The sequence below is a fragment of the Protopterus annectens genome, chromosome 8.part0, assembly GCF_019279795.1.
Source record: "Protopterus annectens isolate FY-2018-M chromosome 8.part0, PAN1.0, whole genome shotgun sequence".
NCBI lineage: Eukaryota > Metazoa > Chordata > Ceratodontiformes > Protopteridae > Protopterus > Protopterus annectens.
This window is the reverse complement of record NC_056741.1, coordinates 167,613,734-167,640,048: the sequence shown is the minus strand read 5'-3', so window position 1 is coordinate 167,640,048 and position 26,315 is coordinate 167,613,734.

The following is a 26,315-nucleotide window of genomic DNA, read 5'->3' as shown; positions in this document are numbered from 1 at the left end:
AATGGACTCAGCCTGACACAGTAGACCTCCCAGTAAATAAACAAACAAATAAATAAATAATGGTATAGCCAGGTGTCAGAAATGTAGCTTGCCATGTGCCAGTTTGATGTTGGTTACCTTCAAACATAAAATTGCTACAACAATTTGTTGTCTGTGTACTTTTCAGCTAATCTAGAGGTTGTGTGCCAAGAACTTGCACTCATGTACTTGTTATTCTTTGGTTGTGGGTTAGGACAAATGGATATGGCTAAGACTGTGGTGTTATTTTTTTTTTGTATATACACCTATGTTACTGTCAGGTTCTAGTAAACCGTGCCATATGACCTGTTAATATCATTATCAAAATGGCACAATGTGTGCTATCCATGTAGGACCATGGCCATTAATGTCAGTAATTTCTGTACCAGCATGGATATATATAAACACAAGTGTCTAAGGATGCATCCATAAGAAACCCTCAGTTTACTGATGCTGAGAAGGCCCTCTGTCTGCATGATAAATAGCTCATCACCTTGCAAACTAAAGACAAGCTCTTCTGTAACCATGTCTGGCAACAGGTTGTGAATAATGTCAATGCCATGGACGGCTATGGCTGTAACCAGTGACATGATCCAGAAGGCCACCCTCAGAGTAGAGGATTCAGTGTGGGATCTGAGGGCTATAGGTGGTGGGCAGTAAATAGTTGTAATCATATCATTTGCATGTGTAGTTGTGGTGCTTGGGCATACTTTCACTGGATAGGTTTTGCTTTAGTGTATTCACAGGGGAATCATTGTCAGGCACCAGCACTGTGGAACTACCCTCTTCTAATTTTGGAAGATCCTTAACCTCACATCATACTTCCCCTCCTTAAACTATGGGGACAGTCCATTTGCCTGTGCATACCCCATTACACACTACCATCTGAGAGTTGACAGCTTGTTGGGGACATTGTAGATCAGTGTGTTGGCCCCAGGTAGAGATGTCAGACTCTGTTCCTAGCCATCCGGGATAAAAAAGGTACACACAGGGGTGTTCACTGGAGATATGGTTACCATCGTCCCCCTGAGGATGAAACATCAGTAGCTGCCACCCAATGTATGTGCAGGGCCATCTTGGAGAGACAGGCAAGTTCCACAAGAGCCTAGACAGAGGTTGTAAGGGTGATTCTGAGAGTGCATGCTGACTTACAGGACTGCATGAGTCATGTGTGTGTGAATTATTAGACAAAATGAATGACACATTGGAATGTGCAGTGTTTGGTTCATCTGTTGGGGGTGAGAGGCTGTCCTTGAGGCTGGTTATCTGTTACATCCTCATATGTTAGCCAATCTGCCCATGAATGGCTGAGGTCCAGCTTCAGCTGTAGTATCAGTTTCACTGATAGAATGGTTGGGGGTATCTACACCAGTGAGAGGCCATCCCTGTGGCTGTGATCATGCTGACACCTCCTCCAGCAGACACTGGTCATGTTCAGGTAGCACACCAATATCTAACCAGGGTCATCAGACAGCCAGTGTAACTCCTGACAGAGCCAGTTCTCATAAATGGTGTGTCCATGGAAAGCTGATCCATCTCCTATGCATGCCTTGGGCATGTCCAGTAGGCCATATTACAGTGCTGGCCCATGTGCTGAGGCTGTGTCCCTGCAGGTACATTCACACACCCCCACGACTGCCAATAGCACATACTTTACACACAGTGTGCAAGGCACTTCTTCCCATTAACCCTCACTCCCAGTCCAAACATATAAACACTCGACATAAGTGCACTTTTTCATTTTTTTAGATTGCAGCACTCTGTCACCCAGTTCCCTGTGAAAGACATGCACTCCTGTATCCCCTCACCCACCTCTGCAGATGATAATGATAAATAAAAGTTTTGTACTTAGCATAACATGACATCCACATTGTCTTCTATCACCCTTTTCATCCTGTGGGTTACTGGATCTGAAACTGTCACTTCAGAATCTTTTTTTTTTTCTGTGCTCCAGTCCATCTTCCATAATGCTCTAGGTACCTATTTTTTTTTTCAGATTGAGTTTGCCCTACAATACCTAACTTGCAAAATCAAAGTCTTTCAAACAAAGTCAAGGGTTAACCAAAGGGTCTCAAAAATGGATCTTGCAGATCAATCCAAAGTCAATCAAGAGCCACAAAGTAGCAATGACAACTGAGAAGGGGGATGAGGGAGGGGGTAGTTGAGATGGATGGAAGAAGACAACATAGATCTACATTAAGTACATAACATTTGTATCCGTTATAGTCTTTTCCATCTGCTTCAACCTGTGGGACAGATTCCCCATCCAGACAATTAGGTGGTATCAGAAAAGAACATTCCACAAAATGGTAGAACCAAAAGTAGCCCTAGATCTGGGCTCAATATATTTAGTTGTAATGGAAAATAAAAGTGTGAGTGTTAGACCATGTAGCCACTGCACAAATATCTTCTAAAGAAGCAAGGCTAAAAATAATGAAGTATACGTTACCCTAGAATAGTGGGATATTGGTTTAATAGGTAGGGGTAAACCTTTCATGGTCTAAATAAAAAAATATATTCAATCAGAAAGCCATCTAGACAAAGTTACCTTTCCGAAGTTTAGCTCTAGAAAAGTATACAAAAAGTTGATCTGATTTCCTGATATGTTTGATTCTGTTGAAATACGATCTCAGTTGGCAATGGAGGTTTAAACAGTGAAGCCTATAGTCACCCTTATTACTGAAATTTGGAAAAAAAATGGCAATTGAATAGATTACTTTAGATTAGTTCAGATTAGACTCAGAGGCTACCTTAGGCAAGAGAGAAGTATTTGTCCGCAAAGAAACACTGTCTTTGTGAAAAATAAGTTAAGGTGGAACACAGGACAAAGCCTGAAGTTACTGCAACTAAGAAGAGTATTTTCCATGGAAAAGTCTAGAACAGTAGCTACTTCCAAAGAGACCCTGGTCGTGGCTTAGAGGAGTAGAAGTGAGTTCCATGGAGAAATTGCATCCCTTTCCAGTGGTTTGAGCAAAAACATACTCTTCAAGAATTCATAGGAGGATCAGAGAAGCAACTGGCAGATGGCTATGACCAATGTGAATGTCTGAGATAGCCACTAGCTAGTTGGACCTTGATAGTAGCTTGCTCTGGACTGAAAAAGACAAGCTAGAAAACCTAATATTGCATCTGAAGAGGAAGAAAAGGGATCCAGCCCCTTAGAAAGGGCCCAAGTAGAAAATATTCCCCGTTTACTAACACAGACATTTCTAACTGTATTAGAAAGCTTGGGATCTTTGGCTATAACTAGAATTGAGGGAGACAAGTGGTCAGCCCAAGGGATTTCAGATTCACGTTAGGCTGGCTGGATATCAAATCTGGAATGATATCCCGAACCCAAGGAGGGTACAACAGGTGAGACCACAAGAAGGGAAACCAGACTTGTCTGGGACAGAAGGGGGTTATGAAACTTATGATTGCTTTCTGCAGAAATTTGGTAATCAGGGGTGTCAGGTTGTAAGCATACAGGAGACCCACAGCCAAGCATGCAGAACAGCATCCCTCAGTGACTGTCCCTTGGGTGGGATCAGGTCAAAAAAGCTGCTGCATTTGGTTTTGAAGGGTGTCACAAAGAGATTGCAGTATGGCCAGCCCCAACAGCTGAAAATCTGAGCAGTTAGCAACAGATTGAGTGGCCAGTCATGAGAGAAACCAAAATGCTTCTGCTGAGATTAATAGTGGATTTCCCCAGAATGTGCATTGCTATCAGACAGCATTGTGAGGACATCACCCATTGCCACAACCTTGTAGTGTCTTGACACAGGGGATAGGACCCCTTGTTTGTTTATGCATGAAACTGTTACCATGTTAGTCTGAAGGGAGAACTCACCTTTGGGTAGGCAGTTCTGAAAGGCCTGCAGTGCTAGAAGGACTGTTCTCATCTCCAAAATACTAAAGTGAAGATGGGCCTCTGACTGTGACCAGGTATCTTAGGCCATCATCCCTTCGAAATGCTCCCCACCCTAGGAGGGAAGAGTCCATGATTACTGTGGTTCTGGGTTGAGGAAAAACAGATAACCTACAGACACCTGATCTGATGTCAGCCACCAAGAGATGTGATGACAACAAATGTCAGTGAGAAGAACAGAAAAAAAAAATATTGGTGAGTTGTACTTGACCACTGAACTAATAAAGTTCACTGAAGAACCCTCATGAAGAACCTAGCTAGAGGGACAACAGAGGTTACAGCAGCTGTTAGAAAGAGATATGAAGGACCAAGGAAGCTGGTGGCATCTGTAGTAGCATGACTTGATTGGCTTGAAGGTGCAGAGATACTAATCTCAAGAGAGGCAGCTTGGCAATCTAATTTGTCGTGTCCAGATGGCATCCAATAAACTCTTGAGTAGGTACTAGACTGAAATTTCCAAAAGTAACTATAGTGCCCAAGGACATACCCAGATGAAGGAAGAAATCTCTCACCTGAATCAAGGATGCCCCTGAAGTCTCTGATTGAAGCTAATCTATCAGGTACAAAAAGACCCAGAATTCATGCAGCCTGAGTCACGTTGTTACCACTGCCATATATTTGATGAACACTCTGGGAGCTGTGGTGTGGCCATAAGGCAGTACTTTAACTCGGTAGTGACTGGCTCCTAGCCTGAAGCACAGGAACTTCCTGGAATATCTTGCTATCTTTGTGTGATAGTAGGCATCTTTCACATCCACTGAGCACATCCAATCATCCTTCCTCAGTAGAGGAAGAGCAGACTGCATCGTTACTATCTGTAACTTGGTCGATTTACAAAAATGTTTAATTTACTTAGGTCCAAAAACGTTTAATTTACTTAAATCCAAAATGGGTCTCAGATCCTTAGTTTTCTTTGGTATCAAATGAATAGGCCCCAGATCCTCTCTTAACTAGTGGGATCTCTTAAATTACTTGCTTCATGAGCAGTTTTCGAATATCTGTTGCTCCTTTCCTTCACTAATAGAATGGCATATCTGGAAAGCATTTTTATCTCAAAATGAAGTTGATGTTGAATGAAGCATTGGGCATAGAGACATCGATTTACAGGAAGGATATGTGGAGAAATCATTATTTACATAAGAACAGCATGCATCCCAGATATGTTTTCAAGAATATTATGGAGAATCAGATGATACACACATCAAGATTATGTTCCAGGGACGTGGACTTTGAGATGGAAAAGGAGAAATTGCAATGTCACCTTCTTGAAAGAGGATATACAGAAAAAGACACCATTATATCCCCTGATAGATGCAAAAGCATCAGAAAAGGGAAAGGACGCCCACACTTTTCAAAAGTAGGAATTAAAAATAAATGGGAAGAATTGACCAAAAATGGCTATAACCAGGGAACACTTAGTTGTATGCTTATCTACACTAAAGACTCTACCCAGATATGTAACATTATCAGCAAATTCTGGCCGATAATGGTAGAAAATGAGAAATTGAAAAGTATTGTTGGAGAAACAGCAAAGTTTGTCTTTAAAAATAAAAAGAACATCAAGAGGCTATGATGTACAAAGGATGGTTTCCCAAAAAAAAAAAAACAATGTTCCAACATTAAAAAGAAGAGTACTTTTAGATTTGGAAGATGGTAAACCCTGCCCTTTTATAGACACCAATTTATTTCAACATCCCATTACAGGAAAGGAATATTGTTTTAAACATAGTGTTACTTGCAGCACTAAACACCTGGTGTATCTAGCTACCTGTTTAAATTGCCTTGCATATTACATAGGGAAAATGGATCAATAATTTAAAGACAGAATTCTGCAACACATAAGGGATATACAACATAAAGACAAAAATAATGCATTTGCAAATGATGTCTTATCACATCCATCTCATTCCTTTAAATTCAAAGCTATTGAATGTATTTATGAAGGAATAAGAGCATAAAGAATCCTACTGAAACTATTGAAGCGAACTGGATTGAAAATTTAAGAGCAGATCATGCTCTTGGTTTGAATGCGATAGTTCCACAAACCTATTCTGAAAAGAAGACGCCTTTCCATTTGCTGATGATGGAGACTCGTCTTCTATCCAGTAATTTCATTGGTTGTAGATTGGCTGAAACGAAGGCGTTACCCTGAAGAGATGCCACTGATTGGTGGGTTACACTTTAATTCATGAAAGAGAGCCACAGTATTAATGATCTGATAAAGGTTATGGCAGAAAGCGCTTATCATGGATTTTAAAACGCTCTTCTTGTTTTTATTTTATATTTTGTGTATATTTTGAGTTTATTAAAGTTTTTACAGTGGTGATTCTTATGGATCTCTGTTGTGGTGTGCTCTAATTTCTTTTTAGTTTGAATTGTTTTAATTTGAGTCACCTTTAGCAGTGAAGAGTTTCCTTGTCAGTGGAGAATCTTGGGGGGGCAAGGAGAAAACTGGGAAGCCCTGTGTCTGGGGCTGCTCAAAGCTTTTCAGTGCAGGCTGTCCTAGTCCATGCTCATATGAGACCAAGACTTTAGAAGGACATGAGAATTGGAGGGATCTGAAACTGTCTGTGAAGATCCTATCTCTGTGCAAGACAAAATAATTTCCATGACATAGAATGCTGACAATGAGGCTAGTCAGCTGGAAAAGGAGCTTCTGCAATCCATATATCTCAGAGAAATTCTGGCTCCAGTCACAGACCTAGCCAGGTCTGATGTTGAGACCAGAGCTAAGCTAAGCAGGGGTGATGCTCCCAAAGGTAGGAATGTCAAGATACCCTCAGAGATAACCTCAATCCTGTGCCATCTGCCCCAACCCCATGGCTGTTGGATGCATATGGCTTCAAAAGGATCTTAGTTGAAAACATCAAGGCTGATGTGAGTGCCAAGAAGAAGATAGACTGTCAACACCAAATAAGTGATTAAACAGACTGGCATCAGATCTGGGGTCACCGGTGCTGAAAAATGGAATGGAGGAAGAGTGACCAGTAATGGGTCCAAAGGGGCAGCTCCCATTGCTCTCAGAGTTGATGGTGAGGGGATGGTCACTAGAGCAATCTGGACCTTCAGAAAGGTATGCATAAGCTTGTCCAGGTCCATTTCTTTAATGCTTCTTGTGGACCTCATAGACCTTGAGAAAGCTATAGAGGACAGCTTACCCAAGTTGGTGCAAAGGCTGTTCAATTTCTCTGTTCCTGAAAGGAAGACCTGGACCGGGTGAGGGAAAGGCTCTGGGGAAAACTTTGAATCTGGTATAATAACTAAAATGGGGGAATGGAGCTGAATGGACACTGTAGCTGCTCACAAGAAGGGACATGGTATGTCCGATCTCAGTAATCTGAGTGGTTTCAGTGCTGGAGCCAACAGAGGTGGAGATCTGTAACTATAGGCTGCCCAATACCAATTCCAAAACAGGAGCTGAGGAAGCAAAAGGCTTTGGGGTTTTGACTCTGGCTCAATTTCAATAGGGGACACAACCAGACCTGAGTATTGGTCATTGAGGGGCCCTAAGCAGAGTAATGGACCAGTTTCCTCCACAGCCAATCCACTGTTCCATTACTTCTATGTCTCTCCCCACTTACCATAAACCCTGTTCATACTTTTCAGTGTACATGCCATTTTTTCTTTATTTTTTACAATGATTACAGAGATTTATATTTAATTTAAAACTTTTATGTCAATGTTTGAGCACAATCACTGTTGGCCATTTGCTGAACAAAACAAGCAAGTCTGACATTGAGAACAGACTTATCATGAGCAATGGCAAACTTCTCTTCCCTTAAAACTCATTCATTGAAAATGCATTGAAACTCACATTCATTGAAACTATATCTGGCTAGTGGCAGATGAACTGTACCTTGGGCCCTGGGCTGTTTTCAAAGTATGAGCTACCCTGTACACATTTTAGGAGCATGTATAAATGAGTGTGTTCTTTGAGTCACCTTCCTAATACAGCAACATTTTGTTATTGTGTTTTAAAGCTGTAGTTTGTTTCCAGTAAACAGTAAAACAAAATGTATGAACCGGTGACAAAAAGTACCCATTTCAGAACATTTCAGTTATAAAAGGCCAGTCAAACCATTGTCATTATAATCCACCAATATCCGTGCTCAACAATCACCACCACTTTATCAACTGTATACATCACGTCTGATTTTGATAAAAATGGCCACAGTGAAGTACTCCAATTTGTTTTACACAAATGCACACTAGTCCTGTAAAAGACAGAGTAATGACTTTAACTTTATCAGCTAAGCAGGGTCAGTCATTTTTATCCTCATACATCCCACAAGCACATCAGTTAAAGCTAAATTGTTGACTGCATCCTTCTCAGACATTGGTGTCAAAAATTAATAATAATGACCAAAGTCACATATTTCAATTTTGTTTCACACAAACACACACACACACACACACACACACACACACACACACACACACACACACACACACACATACACACACACACACACACACACACACACACACACACACTAGCTAAAATATTCCAACTTAATTCAGGCACATGCACACTAATCCTGCAAAACCAGGTTAAAACTGATTAAAAAAGGACCAGATAAAAGTATACAGTGCTTTCATCCACAAACAGCCCATCCACACCCACCAGCAATCATAGCCACGTTAACTGTGTACCCCTTATTCTTATGAAAAAAATTATTTCATGTACTTTATTTGTAACGTTTGAGAGCTAGATAAAATTATATAAAGATCTCTAGCATCATGCCTTAAGATCCAGCCATGTGTAGCTTAAATAGAAAAGTATTTATGAGAGCATGAAAGACATTAATCACCTGATAACATATGCTAAGTCAATATGCACAATCCATGCAGAAGTAAGTCATCTGAATAGTTTCACATTAAAGAGAACAATTACTAATGCTGTGGTTACTGCTGGAAAACAACTTTGCATTTCTATGCTTCATCTACAAATGCAGTGTCTGCTGTCCCTGAAGAATAAATTTAAATGATTATGTTGCACTAAAAATGATGTGCTGGTGATTTTGCCATAATGTTTCCTGAACTAGCCCAGCTATACAATAAGGAATAGATGGCAAACAATGACAAGTTCATAGTTACTAGACATGCAGTCATGTAGACCTTTAAGCAGACTAGTCCAAATTATCAATTACTGTAAAGCACTTTCTGGTTACGTGGCTTAGTCAATGTGACACAGTGGGTAGAGAAAGGTGGAACATTTCAAACCCTGCTTCCTTGCCAAAGGAAGCATCTCATTAACAAGTCAGAGTTTTAGTCCTCTGTGCTAACTGCCAAAGTAACATTTTTAAAAGGCAGAGATCCTTTGTTATATGATCTTGTAGAAAAGATTGTGTCACAGCCATATGCAATGACGTCATATGGATGCTGAAGATCAGACTGTTTTGATCATCACTCCAAATAATTCAGACTACGTGACCTGACAAATGTTGTTGGAGACTGTAAAGAAATTTTTTTCAAAATATATTACTAAATGCAACATGTTCAGATTACTAAAATGCAACACATTTAGTGTATATTACACAATCTGGACCTATTAATGAATTAATTCACTCTTTAGTGCAATGAATAAAGCAAAACAATTAAAGACAGTGTAAATGCTGCATCAGTTTTTGTTCAATAACCCATAAGTCATGTAAAAATCAGAAATATTACTTCATACAACATGCAGTTTTTTTGTGGGGTGGTGGGCTTACATGTTTGCAGGACACCTAAATCTCATATTTGACCTCTCTGTGTCTTCTCTGTCTAATAGCTACTCCCTCTGACATCACTCAGTACATGTCTGACCTAACTGAATGGGTATTAATGCTGCATTGTTGCACCATACACTTCCAGAGTCAACAGAGCTGGATCATGGATAAATGGGCTCTGTGTAGGGTAATAAATCAGACTCTCAACAACCATACCAATATTTCATTACTTGGCTGCCCCTCCCCAATTTCCATAACCACTGTTCAAACCTATCAGTGTGTGCACTACTTTCTTCTTTAATTTTGTAATCATCACATGGATTTGGATTTTATTTAATTTTTTATTTCAGATTTTACAGAGAAAACAGTAACAGCCATATTCTAAACAGGCAAAACACTTTCACACTGAAATCAGTCTTAGTATAAGAAAGAATTCCCATCCCTTGAAACTCTCACATGGAAATCAGTCTTAGTATAAGAAATAATTCTCATCCCTTGAAACTCACATTTAGTGAAAATGCATCTAGCAACCCATTAAACTATAAGATATATGCTGGGATTCATACTCAAATAGCAAATAGTGAAGTATAAATTAGTGTTTATGTGAAGCATGCAGGAATTTAAAGAAATGCATTTGCTAAAGGCCTGGGACAGCCCACTGGACACAAATGTCACTATCAGGAGCAGCAGGAGTACTGAAGAGTGAAGTAACTTGACAGGGTCACTGTCACTTGAGTGAAAAAGTGCTCAACCTCCCACTAGGCCAAACTCCCGTAACTGTATTTCTCTCCAAACACCTGATGCAATAAAACTGTATAATCCTACCAAGGCCTTAACTATAACCCTAAAACCCCCACCCAGGTCCTTTCCTGAGTCCTTGCTCCCTTACCCTAAAACTCTAACCCCAACCTAATCCTAACCCTAAAACTCCCCACCCAGTTCCTATCCTGAGTCCTTGCTCCCTTACCCTAAAATTCTAACCCCCTCCTTAACCCTAACCATAAAACTCCCTTCCCACTCACTAATCCTAAAACTCCTTTCCTTCTCTCTAATCCTAAACCTCCCCTCTTACTCTCTAAGCTTAAAACTCCCCTGCCCTCATCTACACTCTCACCCCTCCCACACCCTCCTCACCATATTTGACTTCTAGTGGAAATGGCAGTCCACACAAGCTACAAGATGTGAGCCCCTGGTTTTGAGACAGTGGTCTTCAAGAACTTGGGACTCAAGTGCTTGTGCTAGATCTGAGAAAAGGTGCAGCCCTCAGAGGTATATAAGAGTATTGCTACGGGCCAACAGTAGAAAGCTTGGATAGACACACATACCTAGTATATCTGTATCAATAATTAATTTGTCTCTCCCAGCAGCCAAAAATGGCTTTACTTAGAGTAGTGTTTGGGAGAGAATCTGTCATCACTAACGAAAGTGGCTTTCCAGTTCTAAAAGCAGAAGGACTGTTTTTGAAAATATGATTCTTGGCTGTCCTAAAATGGAGGGATTATTTCAGTAATGGACATCCTCTGAGAAGTTGGAACAGTGATTGTGTGCTGTAACTTGAATACCTGTATGTATCTATGTGCTGGAATCTTTATACTGCGTATCTATTTAACCTACCATGTTAGATTTGTGTTATATACATGTTAGTAGATTTGAAACATTCAAAATAATGGCAGCTATCTGACTTTAAACATTCCTAGCTCTCTAATTTTACAGAAGTTACTGCATCACTCTGACCAGTGCTGCATAAAGTATTCAGAAGTAATTTTTAGACATAAGAACACTTTTCTAGCTGCGGTTATTTATTGTCCACACCAGTTTCTTTAGCCTGAGGCCATAGGCATCATGAATTATGTATGTAACTGCATTGCCAAGGAAGCAAATTATACTTGTAGTGGTTATAATGTAGGATAACAACCTCATTAACAGTAGCAAAGCATACAAATGGTATACACATAACTACTGTGCACTTTGGATTTGTACTGCATTTGTGGCTTACAGATGCTGTTGTAATTATAGAGTAGAAACAGAATTGCACTTCAGACATATAAAATATAGAGTGAATGTAAACCAACATTCACACTACGCCAATCCGCAGTTGTCTAACTTTGCTACTCTGTCATTTGCCACCTATCATTGCCATAATATATAGTTTCACAAATCCAGTCAAGCTATTTATGTACAGGTTTCCTTGTGGGTGCCAACCAAGCTCTCTGTAACTTCACACTCAACCAAATTGTAAGGAGTAGCCCGACTGTAGCTGAATATGTCATCTGCTAAAATTAGCACCGATCATAACCTAAAGTTCTGTCTGTACTGGTTTAGTGGGCCTGTTGGGCTTATCAAGCTAAATCTGGTCCACTTCATGTCCTAAGGCATAGCCAACATATAATGGGCAAGATACGAAACCAAAATGTGCGTCTGGACAGTATACATTGTTATCAAGTTGTACTGACCCAGGGACGTGAAATCCATCAATTAACTAAAAGATGAGGTGTCACTCATCATCGCTGAAGACTCTAAGTCTTTTTAGTTTTTTTTGTTTTTTTTTAATAAGGTGCTTAGAGCCAGAATAAAAATCCATGCTCTAAACTGTGTGTCATTCTCCCAAGCACTGTAATTTTATAGTCACTACAACCCCTGTGCCTTTGAGAGCATTCCACTCCACTTTTTATTTTCATCTGCAACATCTGATATTTCTTTGCTGATCTGCTGAATTCATCCTTAACATCACATTAAATGCAAGAGAAACTACCAAAGTATTGCCACAGAAACAATCAGACAAGCTCCAGTACTTTTAAGGATGTACACCTATATTCATGTTATTTGCTGATGTTAAAGGTTAGTTTAAACTCCACTCAATGAAGTTTTATATCTCGGAACAGAAAAAAATGCCTTTTATGACCCATACTATATGTGATAAGATTGATTTTAGCTAAGTGAGAGTTGAAATGCTGGAACATAGTTGTGTTTTCCCAATGTACTGTACATCTCTGTCCAGCATTCTCTAGCTACATATTCTAAGGTTCTACATTTGTTTCCATCATTTTTTTTTCAGTTTCTCTTCCTCTCATTCTCTCACACTACCTTTGGGAATACATAAGACAAAACAGATGCAGATGGAGGAAAGCTTTTTCAGAGTCCCATTTCATGCATCCCTTTACATCACAAATACATAAAGCAGTCTCTAGTAGTAACAGCTATGACACAGTAAAGAAGCATGCCACCTCTTTACATCAGAATCTTAGCATGGGCTCATCATCCTTAAACCTTGTCTCTATGAGCAAAAATTACATAGGCAATTCAACAGGTCCTGACAAGCAATAACTGTTTTTGGGGATTAATTTGGGGTGAGAGAGAAAGTAATCAAAAAACAGGGAGACTATATGGCTGGCCTTATGCATTTCAATTCTTTGTAATATCCCAGAATTCCATAAGTCCATAAGTGTCTACTTAGCTAACGACAACTATGGCCTTTATAATGCAATCTGAATGTGATTTGCAAATTGTATTTTTAGACATTTGTACAGGGGATGATTTTTATTTAGGACATGATTTACTACCGGTCTCTCTCCATCAGAGACATAGGTACCAGACCAGGGGTAAATTTCTGATTTCCCCTCTAGTGGTCCAAGTTATGCTCAGATAAAGTTAGGGAGGAAATTTGTTTCACATATATAGGGATCCTATTCTGGAGACTGGGAAGTTTGTGAGATACATATCTGTCTCTACAAGTCCTATTTATGTTCCAAGCAAAATTTAGGTCTTTAGATCTAGTAGTTCTGAAGCTGTTTGTCTGGCTGATTTGCAAAGGGTTCATCAGAGTGGGGACCAAGGATGTTTTGTAAGCCAGGCATAGATTGCCTCTCAGTAGTCTGTAGGAGACCAAGTATAGATATTTGGGGAGATCCACATAGGACATTGTGTTTATGCCCTGTATTCTTTTTGTAAGGAACATTTGTGCACATTCCACTTGCATGCACCTGGTCAGGTACATACCAAAGGGGGCATTATAGTCTATGATGGGAATGATGAGGGCAGAATACAGTGGTATGATGATGTCTCTGGACCCCTGGACCTAGATGTCATGCCCTTACTTATAAGATCAGTAACACAGAATTTTCTTAGTACCTGGGACATATGTTAGTTGAAAGTTAGGTTACTGTCTACATGAGTTCCCAAATCCATGCCTAGTGAGTCAACTCTTAGGGGTGTTTTATCAATGACATAGCTTTTCAGGGTGGCCGACTTCCCAAAAGGTACTTTAATATATTTCTTGGCATTCAGTTTTAAGATGTGGCTTTGGCACCAGTCATTTGTCTGTGTTAAACCTTCCTGTATGTTGTTTGCATCTTGAAGGAGATTCAAACTTGATCAGAGAGATGTCTTTGACATTGGCTTTGACTTCTGAGAAATAGATGCCAGGGAGGAGTGGGCCCAACACCAATCTCTTAGGGACTCCAATTGTGACTGGCCTCTTTGTGGAGGTGGTCCCACCAATCCTAACATCCTGGGTCCTATCAGCGAGCCAGCTGGCTATCCACGTCATTATATAAGAGTCTAATCATAATTCTATACATTTGTTAACAATGTCCGCGTGAGATATTGTATCAAATGTGAAATCAAGGCAGACAGCATTCACCATTTTGCCCTCAACCACTGCCCTAGTGACTTTTTCAAAGAAATCCACCAGATTCAGTAGGCATGTCCTTCCTTTGATGAAGCCAGACTGCAGTGGATCCAGTGCTTGGAGGTATCTAATGTCTTTGTTGATCATTTTCATGATAATTCTTTCAGTGGCTTTACAAATAAATCTAGTCAGACTGATGAGTTTCCTGGATCTGTTGGTGGTCCACCCTTATGAAGGGGGATGACCATTTCAATCCTCCATTCTCATGGCACAAAGCCTGTTTTCAGACTGTAGTTAAATAGTGACTCCAGTGGCCCTGATAAGTCATATTTTACAGTATTCATGAGGCATCCTAGGATATTATCAGGGCCCATTGAGGCTATTGTCTTGGCTTAAGCAGGCCCAGCCAGGATATGCTCTCAGTTTATAGTTGGAGGAACTATATTTGAGGGTATTTCTTGGGGGTGGGGGAGGGGGTAGATGGAGGTGAGTGAAGGTAAAGTTGGAACTGAATTTGTCAGTCAAAACATTCACTGTATCGCCCAGATCAGCGAATGTGGTACCATTAACCACAAGTTTAGCACACTGCTGTGTGCTGTCTTTGAGTATTCTGACAGCTTAAAAGACCTTATGGTTGTCTTTCTTTCTTGGCTTTATTGGACTTAATTAGCCCCCCTTAGTTTCCTGTTTAGTTTGGTGAGAGAATTCGTATCTTTATGGGAGTTACACTTTCTGATTTTACCCCATGATTTTTTTCTTTTCTTTTCATGTTTATCCTGTTTAATTTGGAATGCCAGCAGAGTGATTTATTTTTGGAGTCAGGTTCAGGCCTACTTCTGGAAGGTGCAGCACCCTCTATGCAGCACTAACATGGTTGTACAGGGTTTCAGTGAACAGTGCACCACACTCACTGTATTCTATGGGTTTGGAGGGACACTGAATTTTGACAAACTATCATAAAGGTAGTTTGCCTTTGAATAGTTCCTATTACTGGGTATACTGGGGTTACTGAGTTCATTTTAATTTCAAAGGAGACAGCTTTATGGTCAGAACTTACCAGGGAGGATGTGACATGGGGGGGTGCAGTATCCCATTTTTGTGAGTATGAGGTCCAGTATGTTGGAGACTCTATTGGCTGTATGCACTAACTGGTCAAGTATGTTTGTGTTTATGAAGTCCCAGAATCTCTGTGCCTGTAGATTTGAGGCTGTGTAAAATTCCCAGTCTATAGAGGGGTAATTAAAGTCCCCCATGAGTATGATGTTTGGTTGAATTGCAAGTGTATCCACCAGGTCTAAGTATGCACTCTGAGTTTCTTGGGATATGGAGGGTGATCTGTAGTTGTCTGATATTGTACAGGATTTTATCTATGGTGATCTGCATGTGGAGAATCTCCAGCACATTATTCTGTTTAATCAACCTAGAGGTGTGCTTGTTATTGATTTTTATCGAGACACCTCCACCGTTAGTCCTTGACTGTGCAGCTAATGGCTCAAAAGTGAGGAAGGCATTGACACCTTGCACTGCCAGGGTACTGCTTGCTGCTTTACACCATGTCTCAGTAACTGCTCAGATGTCTATATTGTCAAGTGGAAGGAGTGCTTGGAGGGAGTGTATTTTTTTAGACTCCTGCCATTGAGCAGTAACACCTTGAGGTGCACTGAGTTGATTTTGCTATGTCAGTAAGTTTGTCAATTTGGCATTGCCTAAAAAAGGCTCTGTGGGGGTGGATAAAGTTTTAGCCATTATTTGAAAGCCTAGACGGACAGGTGCAGACCATCCCTGGCAAAGCAACATGTCTTATTAATAATGTCTTCTCACACTGACAAATATTGCATCCCTTAAAATGACACTAGAAACATGAGTATTCTGTCGGTTGTTTATTAAAATTAGTCATTTGTTTGCTCTTTATTATGGCATCATTCTCAGGGATGGTAATATACTGCTCAGTGTTAGGCTCATACCAGCTCGAGAAAAATAGTCTAAGAGCTCCATAATTTCTTTCTTGATGTAGTCCAGAGAGGTATATCTCAAGTCATTTACACCTACATGAACTACATTCAGAGCATTCTTTAACTATCATGCTCCAAGAACCAAGAGTGCATTGTATGCTGTATAAATACATTGGGAATCATCATTTGACAATTCAAAATAAAATAATTTCTTTATTCCAGACTACAATAGCACATTGAGGTACATAATGCTGTGACCAAGGGCGCCCGCAGGCAGGTGCAAGGGGGTGCACTTGCACCCCCCTGGATTCGGCTGGCCCAGAGACTTCATTTTCTTTTAATTTAAAAAAAAAAAAATGTTTTTTTTTCTTTGCGTCAAGTCGCACAGATGGAACAGGTGTTTGCGACATGATTTCATCTTTTCCGTCTGTGCGACTGTTGGCTTACGTCTTTAGTTTCCGCCTCCTCCACCCCGCGCGCGGAATTTCAAATCCAAAAGATGTTGGGACGAGCGTACAAGTGAGAGGTAAGTGTGTGCGTGTGTGTTTTTAAGTGTTTGAGAGGTTAGTGTGTGCATGTGTGTTTTTAAGTGTTTGAGAGGTGTGTGCAAGTAAGAAATAGGTAGTTAGGGCCGGGGATGTTAAAAGATGTTGGGACGAGCGTACAAGTGAGAGGTAAGTGTTTGAGAGGTGTGTGCAAGTAAGAAATAGGTAGTTAGGGCCGGGGATGTTAAAAGATGTTGGGACGAGCGTACAAGTGAGAGGTAAGTGTGTGCGTGTGTGTTTTTAAGTGTTTGAGAGGTGTGTGCAAGTAAGAAATAGGTAGTTAGGGCCGGGATGTTAAAAGATGTTGGGACGGCGTACAAGTGAGAGGTAAGTGTGTGCGTGTGTGTTTTTAAGTGTTTGAGAGGTGTGTGCAAGTAAGAAATAGGTAGTTAGGGCCGGGATGTTAAAAGATGTTGGGACGTACAAGTGAGAGGTAAGTGTGTGTGTGTGTGTTTTAAGTGTTTGAGAGGTGTGTGCAAGTAAGAAATAGGTAGTTAGGGCCGGGATGTTAAAAGATGTTGGGACGAGCGTACAAGTGAGAGGTAAGTGTGTGCATGTGTGTTTTTAAGTGTTTGAGAGGTGTGTGCAAGTCTGTTGAACTTCTGCAGGAATTTGCGAAGTAAAAAGAAACATGTTGCTGTACTGATTGAGTGTTATGCGGTCTGAAGATGTAACATAAATGTAATATTTGGTACACAGATATTCATTTAAGCGGTATTTATTTACATATGTCAGAAAATTTCTTTAAAGCATAGCAATGCCTGTGTAGCTGCTTTTATTCAGATAGACACAAACTTCAATCTTTCGAAAATAGGATATGTAGATTTGTAAACTTAACAGACCATTGAAAACACCACTGTGATGTACTCATGACTGTTGACTGGCTCTCTCTAACACTCAGATAATTTCTCATCTGTATCCTCATATTTTAGATAATGAATTTGGGATACTGCCCCCCAGTGAAAACAAAATTAAGGGTGCAAATCTACTCTGTAAGAGGCAATGGTGAAGAAAACTTTCTTTGTTAGACCTCTTTTTAAGACAACAGTTTGAGAAAGATCTTTCTCTAGACTGGGTCCTGCTACATAAAACAAACTATCAAATGAAGTATGAAACTCAGCACAGATCCTCGTGGTGGCCTGCAGAGTGATCCAAGCAGCAGAGAGCTAAAAGAGTGACTTTCTACCAGATATAAGTATTTTTGTGGCTTTCCCACTGTTATTAAGCTAGCGACTGCATTTCGCCTGTTTTACTGCTACTTTAAGTGATTTCTGCATTTTACACTGTTTATTGCACTTTAAGTTACTAATTGTTGCAAATTGTTTCTGTAGGCTACACACTAAAGTGCGCTAGCCGATTTACAGCATTTATAGCATTTACTGTCTGTTTTTTTTTCCTTGTCTCTGTAATAAAACAAAAAAATCTCTTGTTTTCCGCCTTACTGAACTAGAGTAGTCCAGTTTCAGAGTTGCTGATCCCTGGGCTTTGTTTTTAGTTCCTGTTACTGATCCATTGCCTTATTAGGGAGGAGGGAAGTTTCTTTGCTTACCAGTGGGAGTGGGAAGCACTGAGCAGCCTTTCTGTCCGATTTGGTGAAGTTTCAGCCAGAAACTAGTAGTCCATTGGTCATTTTGGGCCAATTCCTAGCTCCTTTCAGCCCCCTGCTATAAAACACGCTAAACACGCGTTTTCCAGCTTGTACCAACTCAGCACAGATCCTCGTGGTGGCCTACAGAGTGATCCAAGCAGCAGAGAGCTAAAAGAGTGACTTTCTACCAGATATAAGTATTTTTGTGGCTTTCCCACTGTTATTTAAGCTAGCGACTGCATTTCGCCTGTTTTACTGCTACTTTAAGTGATTTCTGCATTTTACACTGTTTATTGCACTTTAAGTTACTAATTGTTGCAAATTGTTTCTGTAGGCTACACACTAAAGTCGCTAGCCGATTTACAGCATTTATAGCATTTACTGTCTGTTTTTTCCTTGTCTCTGTAATAAAACAAAAAAATCTCTTGTTTTCCTGCCTTACTGAACTAGAGTAGTCCAGTTTCAGAGTTGCTGATCCCTGGGCTTTGTTTTTAGTTCCTGTTACTGATTCATTGCCTTATTAGGGAGGAGGAAGTTTCTTTGCTTACCAGTGGGAGTGGGAAGCACTGAGCAGCCTTTCTGTCCGATTTGGTGAAGTTTCAGCCAGAAACTAGTAGTCCATTGGTTGTTTTGGGCCAATTCCTAGCTCCTTTCAGCCCCTGCTATAAAACACGCTAAACACGCGTTTTCCAGCTTGTACCAACTCAGCACAGATCCTCGTGGTGGCCTGCAGGGTGATCCAAGCAGCAGAGAGCTAAAAGAGTGACTTTCTACCAGATATAAGTATTTTTGTGGCTTTCCCACTGTTATTTAAGCTAGCAACTGCATTTCGCCTGTTTTATTGCTACTTTAAGTGATTTCTGCATTTTACACTGTTTATTGCACTTTAAGTTACTAATTGTTGCAAATTGTTTCTGTAGGCTACACACTAAAGTCGCTAGCCGATTTACAGCAATTACTGTCTGTTTTTCCTTGTCTCTGTAATAAAACAAAAAATCTCTTGTTTTCCGCCTTACTGAACTAGAGTAGTCCAGTTTCAGAGTTGCTGATCCCTGGGCTTTGTTTTTAGTTCCTGTTACTGATCCATTGCCTTATTAGGAAGGAGGGAAGTTTCTTTGCTTACCAGTGGGAGTGGGAAGCACTAAGCGGCCTTTTTGTCTGATTTGGTGAAGTTTCAGCCAGAAACTAGTAGTCCATTGGTCGTTTTGGGCCAATTCCTAGCTCCCTTCAGCCCCTGCTATAAAACACGCTAAGCGTGTAAGCGATTTAGCGGAGTTACCACTGTTGCACACAAGAGCAGCGGTTAAACAAGGTTAAACTATTTGGGCCATCTAAATTCCACTCTTCCAATTTTCCCTTAAAACTACCTTCCTCGAGCTGTACTGCTGATCTAACCAGCATATCCTATAACTGAAAAGTTCATCTCTACTTGATTCCCAAGTAGACTATTCTCTATCTGTAAAGCCTAGCACTTACTCCTACAGTACTTGCACCTTGATAAAGCACTCTTATTATAGATAGTACCCCACCAGCCTAAAACCCACTTCCCCGGAGTCCTTTGAAAGTCTCTTTATCTACTACTTCTAGTATGTCGAGGGATCAGTTGCTAGTGTCCTCTCCAGCTCAACTGGTGAACCTGGGAATATTGAGGCAATGTTACAACTGCCTCATGTACACAGACAATCCTCTCCTTCTCCCACAAAACACAAATACATGCGAGAGATGCAACTATACGGCCAAACTGGAGGCTGAGCTCTCTCAACATAGGACTGGCAAGACCAGACAGGAGGAGAAGGTAACCACACACAATACATACCCAGTCACACATGGTACCATCACAACTTCAAATCATACACATACTCACACAAAGACATACTCGGAGGCTCTGATCAAAAATTTACCAAAACAGCAGAGGCCACCAAAGCAGACACCCAAACAACTACCACCTCACGACCCAACACATGCAACACATAGACCACACAGTCAGAGTGTCAAACAGTCACAGCCCTTAAGGCCAAACAAAATGCCAGACACACTTGTCATTGGTGATTCCATAGTCAGACACACTGGCGTCCGCTCACCAGACTGAGTAAAGAGAAGGTCACAGTAAGCTGCCTGTCAGGCGCTAGAATCCGCCACATAACGCAAGCACTCAGGTCTCTCAACAGCAGGTACAAGTACGACTCAGTCATTGTCCACGCTGGTGTCAACGACCTGAGACGCACCTCCTTGGACTACATGAAAAGGGACATCGAGGAGCTCTCTGATTATGTAGCCCAGGCAGGTATGACCCTGACCTTGAGCAGTATCCTACCTTCACCTAGAATGATGCCACAATACAGTGATAAGATGATCAGCTTTAATAATTGGCTTAAATTCTGGTGTCATTCAAAGGGGATCAATGTCTGTCTGCCTGGGATGACATGCTGGACAAGCCACGCTGCTTCGCAAGGGACGGCTTGCACCTGTCACCCTGGGCTTCCGGATATTGGCAAAGGCTCTTGCCACCCCCATAGTGCCTTTTTAGGCAAGGCTCAAATTCTAAACCTACCACCCTAGAACACCAAAAGGAAAAAACTAAGGGTAATGCTGCTCAATGCCAGAAGTCTCAATCTCAAGATGCACGCACTCGAGGCCCTTCTCAATATGGAGAACATCGATGTCTGTGCTGTGACAGAAACCTGGTTCAAGGCTCCTGAGAGCACCCCAGCACTAACAGGTTTCACCTCATATCATGCGTTCCGGCCCCAAAATCCGGACAACACCAAGAAAGGAGGGGTGTCCATATTCATAAAGGACACCCACACCTCAAGGTTGGTGGCAACGCATGATGCATCGGAGACCATCCAGGTGCAATTAACCATAGGCAAGACTGCTCTGCAATTTGTAGCATGTTACAGGCCACCCTCTCAAACTCAGGAACCTCACATGGCCTTCCTGAAAACATTGGAGGGATAAATGTATCTCCAAACACCATCATACTAGGTGACTTTAACTACCCTAATATAGACTGGGAACACTACTCAAGCCCGAACACTCTAACCCAAAGATTCCTGGAGTTCATAAACTCAAATGCCATGGAACAACTAGTCACCATCCCCACAAGAGGAGAAAACATACTTGATCTCATCATCACGAACATGGGATCAAAATGTTCAACACCGAAGTATACCCCTCACTGGTGAGATCAGATCATAAACTAATCTCGCTGGAGGTCCTCATCCCGCCCCACCTGAAACAAAAAGACCACAGTGAAAAACTTCTCAAAAGCCGATTTCACACTTCTAAAAACTAGTGTGGTCTCCTTTAAGGCCCCTGAGCCAGTGGTAAACATTACTCAAACCGCTGAATCACTTACAAATGCCTTCTACCAGCACCTACAGGACTGCATGGATCAGGCAATCCCTAACAAAACTAAGACTCTCTGTACCAAAGGCAAGCGTCCAGTCTGGTGGACCCCAGCCATAAACAAGCTCTACAACAAAAGGAGGAAGCTACTACAAGATAGAGCAAAATCCTTGAAAGGTAAGACACCTTTGATCATTATAAGTAAAAACTAAGAGCTCTCATAAAATCATCCAAGGCAAATTTTGAGAGAAAAATCGCCAAGGACTCTAAAGAGAATCATAAGGCCTTCTTTAGCTATGTTAGAAACCTAGGAGGAAACTCCCAGATATGCTCAGAATTAGTTCAAAATGATGTGAAAATTACTGAACCTACACACATTGCCAACATACTGGCTGACAGGTTCAGTGCAAACTTCTTCCCCCTCCCCCCAAAAGGAGAGATATCTATTCCAGAGGATTGTAGCCCCCAAACATCTCCAACGCCCAGGTGAGAACTGCCCTCACTAAGGCAAAAACACAGCATCCATGGGACCGGATGGTGTCCCCGGCTGTGTGCTTCATGAACTCAATGAGGAATTAAACCCACAGTTAGGACAGCTGTTTAATCTTAGCCACACCTCAGGATACGTGCCCAAGGAGTGGCGCACGGCGACTGTGGTCCCACTTCATAAGGGCGGTGCCTCCACAGACCCTGGAAATTACCGCCCCATTAGCTTGACAAGCCTTATCTGCAAAGCCATGGAGAGGATCATAATGGAACTCATAAATAAAGACATAGGGAACTTGCAGACTTTGGATCCAACTCAGTTTGGCTTTGTCAAAGGCAGATCCTGCCTCTTAAACTTGGTTGACTTTTTCGAGACAGTCACCAAGGCCATTGATGAGGAAAGGCAGTCCATACAGCCTACCTCGACCTGGCAAAGGCCTTGACACAATACCCCACTCAGGTATCATCGAAAAACTCATCAGCTTGAATGTAAACCCATACATCACAAGATGGGTTGCAAACTGGCTAAGTGACAGAACCCACAGGGTCAGAGTTGCTGGAGCCATGTCAGACTCAAAGCCTGTCACAAGTGGTGTCCCACAGGGCTCAGTCCTGGGTCCACTCTTGTTCGGCATCTACTTTTCTGAAGTACAAGCAAACACAGAAGGGTTATGGCTGACAAAGTTTGCAGATGACTGCAAACTGGGCCATAGTCGAAAACACATCTGACACAGATATCCTCCAGAAGGGCCTCACAGAAATGGATAACTGGTGCCAGAGCCATGGCCTGAAGTTAAACGCCAAAAATGCATAGTCATACCCTTTGGGAAAAACAAGGCTACCCCTAGCTACCATATAGGTGGCAATCCACTGAGCACAGAAAAAGTCATCAGAGATCTGGGGACCCAGGTTGACAGTAGCCTTCGTTTGACACTCATGTTGCTAAAGTAGTTAGGAAAACCTTCTATATCACCCACCTGATCATGAAGGGATTCACATCTAGATCAAGGGAGGTCATCGTCCCCTGTACTCATCACTTATTAGACCTATGATTGAGTACAATGCCCGTTCGAATGTATCTGACCAGACACCTGCTGCAGCTTGAAAGGCCCCAAAAGTTCCTCACCAAAAGGATAAAGGGTCTCAAAAATATGTCTTATGCTGCCCGACTGAAAGAACTCCAGCTCTATTCAGTCTCATACCGCTTGCTCAGAGGTGACCTGTGCCTGACATATAAGGCCATGTCAAACCCAGATTTGATGAATATGCTTCACCTCAAAAAATCTAGATCCCTCAGAACCACAAGGGCGGGAGACTTAAACCTTGACACGGTTATAAATAGAACGTGCTGGAGGGTCAGATTCATCACCCAGAGACTCCCTATGCTGTGGAACAAAATCCCGGTACATGTGAGGCAGAGCACCTCTCTGGTCTTGTTCAAGAGGAATCTTGACCAATGGATGGGAGATTGCAGATATACCCCAGGGATTACTTCAGCGTCACTGCTTGACAGAGGCACAGCAAAATGATAGGCATAGTTTTTATTCAAACTAAAGGGGTGGCGAAAGCCACATAACTATGGGCTAGGCTTATAAATGCCCTTGGGCAGATAGCCTAGTATGAACCTATGAACCTATGAACCTAAATCAACAAACCTTAACAGCTTTCAAAACTATTTAAGAAACCTCTTCAGAATGAAGCCACGTGTACCTGTTTTAAGGACACTGGCTAGTATTCCCCATTCCCTTTAGTATGCAGTACCCTCAAATGTCCACCAAACTACTAGGACATGTAAACACTGAAATAATACAACACGTAAGTACTATACTGTCGTATAACTGCATTTTTTACTGTATTAAAGTCATCAGCAAATGTACCTAACAACTTGCTGTATGTTTTCCTATCATCTTTAAATGTACCTTGCAATTTATTTGTTTTTTGCCCTCTTGGCCTTGGTCGTGACTGAAAAAGGTCAGTAGACTGTTCAAAAAACAGGTTAAATAATAAATAGTCTAGCCTTATGATGCAGATTAACAGCAGTTAATATATAAATGTGTCTTTAAGTATCCCACAAAGCTAAACATGCATTAAGGATGTCAAATAAAATATATAGTTGTTCATTTACTGTTCTGTGAATGTGTGTGTATCTGGCCTGCAGGCATGTAACATTATGAAATAAATCTGAATCTGAAACTGAAAGCTACAAGAGCAAGTGGTGTCAACTGGGATTGTGAAGTCTACTGCAAGACTCAAAAGTTTTTAGCTTTACTGCTGACGTAGAGGGAAAAAGTCCTAACTATGTCACTGATCACCCAGGTAGGTTTGATTAGTGGCTTGGGCTCTGGATGGCATAGGCTGAGAGGATGAGTGTCCATCTTGGGGGCAGGGGAGTGGGTCATAGCTTTTCCAGGCAACCTGTTCCCTTACATGATTTCTGCTTGTCCTTTTATTACAAATACTGTCATATGCATTTCAATACCCAAGGCTTATACATTATCTAGTTATGTAAATATTCTCTGCATGGCAACAACGAAAAGGCTTTCAATGCTGGTAATTCTTTAACAATATGCTTACTAAAGCTTACTTGCATCTTACAATCTCAGACAAGCTTACCTGATGTTCATTAAGCCATGGCTACTTAAACAGAGCAACAGGGCAACTGTTTAGGTTTAGTAAATGTCTCAGTGTTTGGGCTATAATGTTTGAAATAAAAGTTTTAAATTAAATCCAACTGCCTGTAATCATTGTAGAACTAAAGCATAAAACAGTATGCACACAGATTTGAACAGTGTCTACGGCAAATGGGGAGAAATAGCCAAGTAATGGGACCCTGGAATGGCTGTGTGGGTGGGGCTTGGGGTGGGTGGACTTGGGCGGGGCTGTGTTGGCAGGGGGCGGGGAGAGCTATGTGGGTGGGGCTCTGGGTTTGCACCCCCCTGCAAAAAATCCTGCGGGCTCCCTTGGCTGTGACTGCTTGTTGTAGAAAAGATTCATAAAAATGGCTTACAGTAAACTTTTTGAGGCAAAGTTGCCTTAAAGTCTAAAGTGTCTTCATTTCTGGAAAGACTGCATCATTTTCTGAGGTCATCACCAGCTATGAAGTGGAAAATTATAGTGAAATACCTTGAATTTAAAGAGCCTGTACTCTACCCTTTAGCCATACTACTGTCTGCTTGATAAGCCGATGCTTTCTAGCCTCTGAATTACTTCCACTCTTTGAAGGGAAATTGACATCTGCTCTGCGTCTATGTTTGGCAACTGCACACCCTCCTCCCAAAATTTAAGCGACATGCTGTCAGAAGTGGCATGTCTAAAAGGACATGGTGTCAGAAGAGGAGTGGCTAAAATTACTTCTTGCCAGAAAGACTTCCAGTTTCTCCAGTTTAAGTCAGAGGCATCCAGTCGGTACTGGAGGAATATCTAGGAGTGGATCATCCCTGCATGTATAATTCACAAAACAGGTCAGAAATTAATTTCATATTCTAAAACTTCAAATAATTTCTTATTCAAAATATGAGATGAAGCATACAGAATGCTCTAAACGATATTTAAATAAACTGATATGTCCGATATTGATAGAAATATTCAAATTACTACTGAAAACATTTGAAATAAAGCCCAAATTGCATAAAATGAATAAAATAAAAGAAAATGACCACATAATTTCACTAAGCACATATTGTTTGTATTAATTAAAGATATCCAAGTTATAAGAAGTGTATGAAGTGTTCTCATGTTTGTGCAGTATTATAGTAAAGTTATTTCACAAGATACAGCCTTTTCAGAGCATATTTTGCAAAGTACAGTACTTCGAAGAGTTTATTGTGCATTTGAATGTTACTAGCTTTCACAGCACAGCCTGTTCATACATAATTACAAGGGCCATATTTTCAGTGTGTTTGTGCAAATTTTGTTGGCATAGCAGATGGGTTACGAAAACCCAGTGCATTTGTGTTTGACAATAATATTGCAGTGAACTGGAGAGTATTTGAGCAAGAGTACAACATTTTCATACAGGCTGTATTTTCTGATAAAGATGACCATACAAAGGTATATTTATTCTTCTTAATTTAGCTGGGTTAGAAGCCATTGAAAGGAAACATTCATTTGTGTATGCACCTGCTATCTTTGCAGGA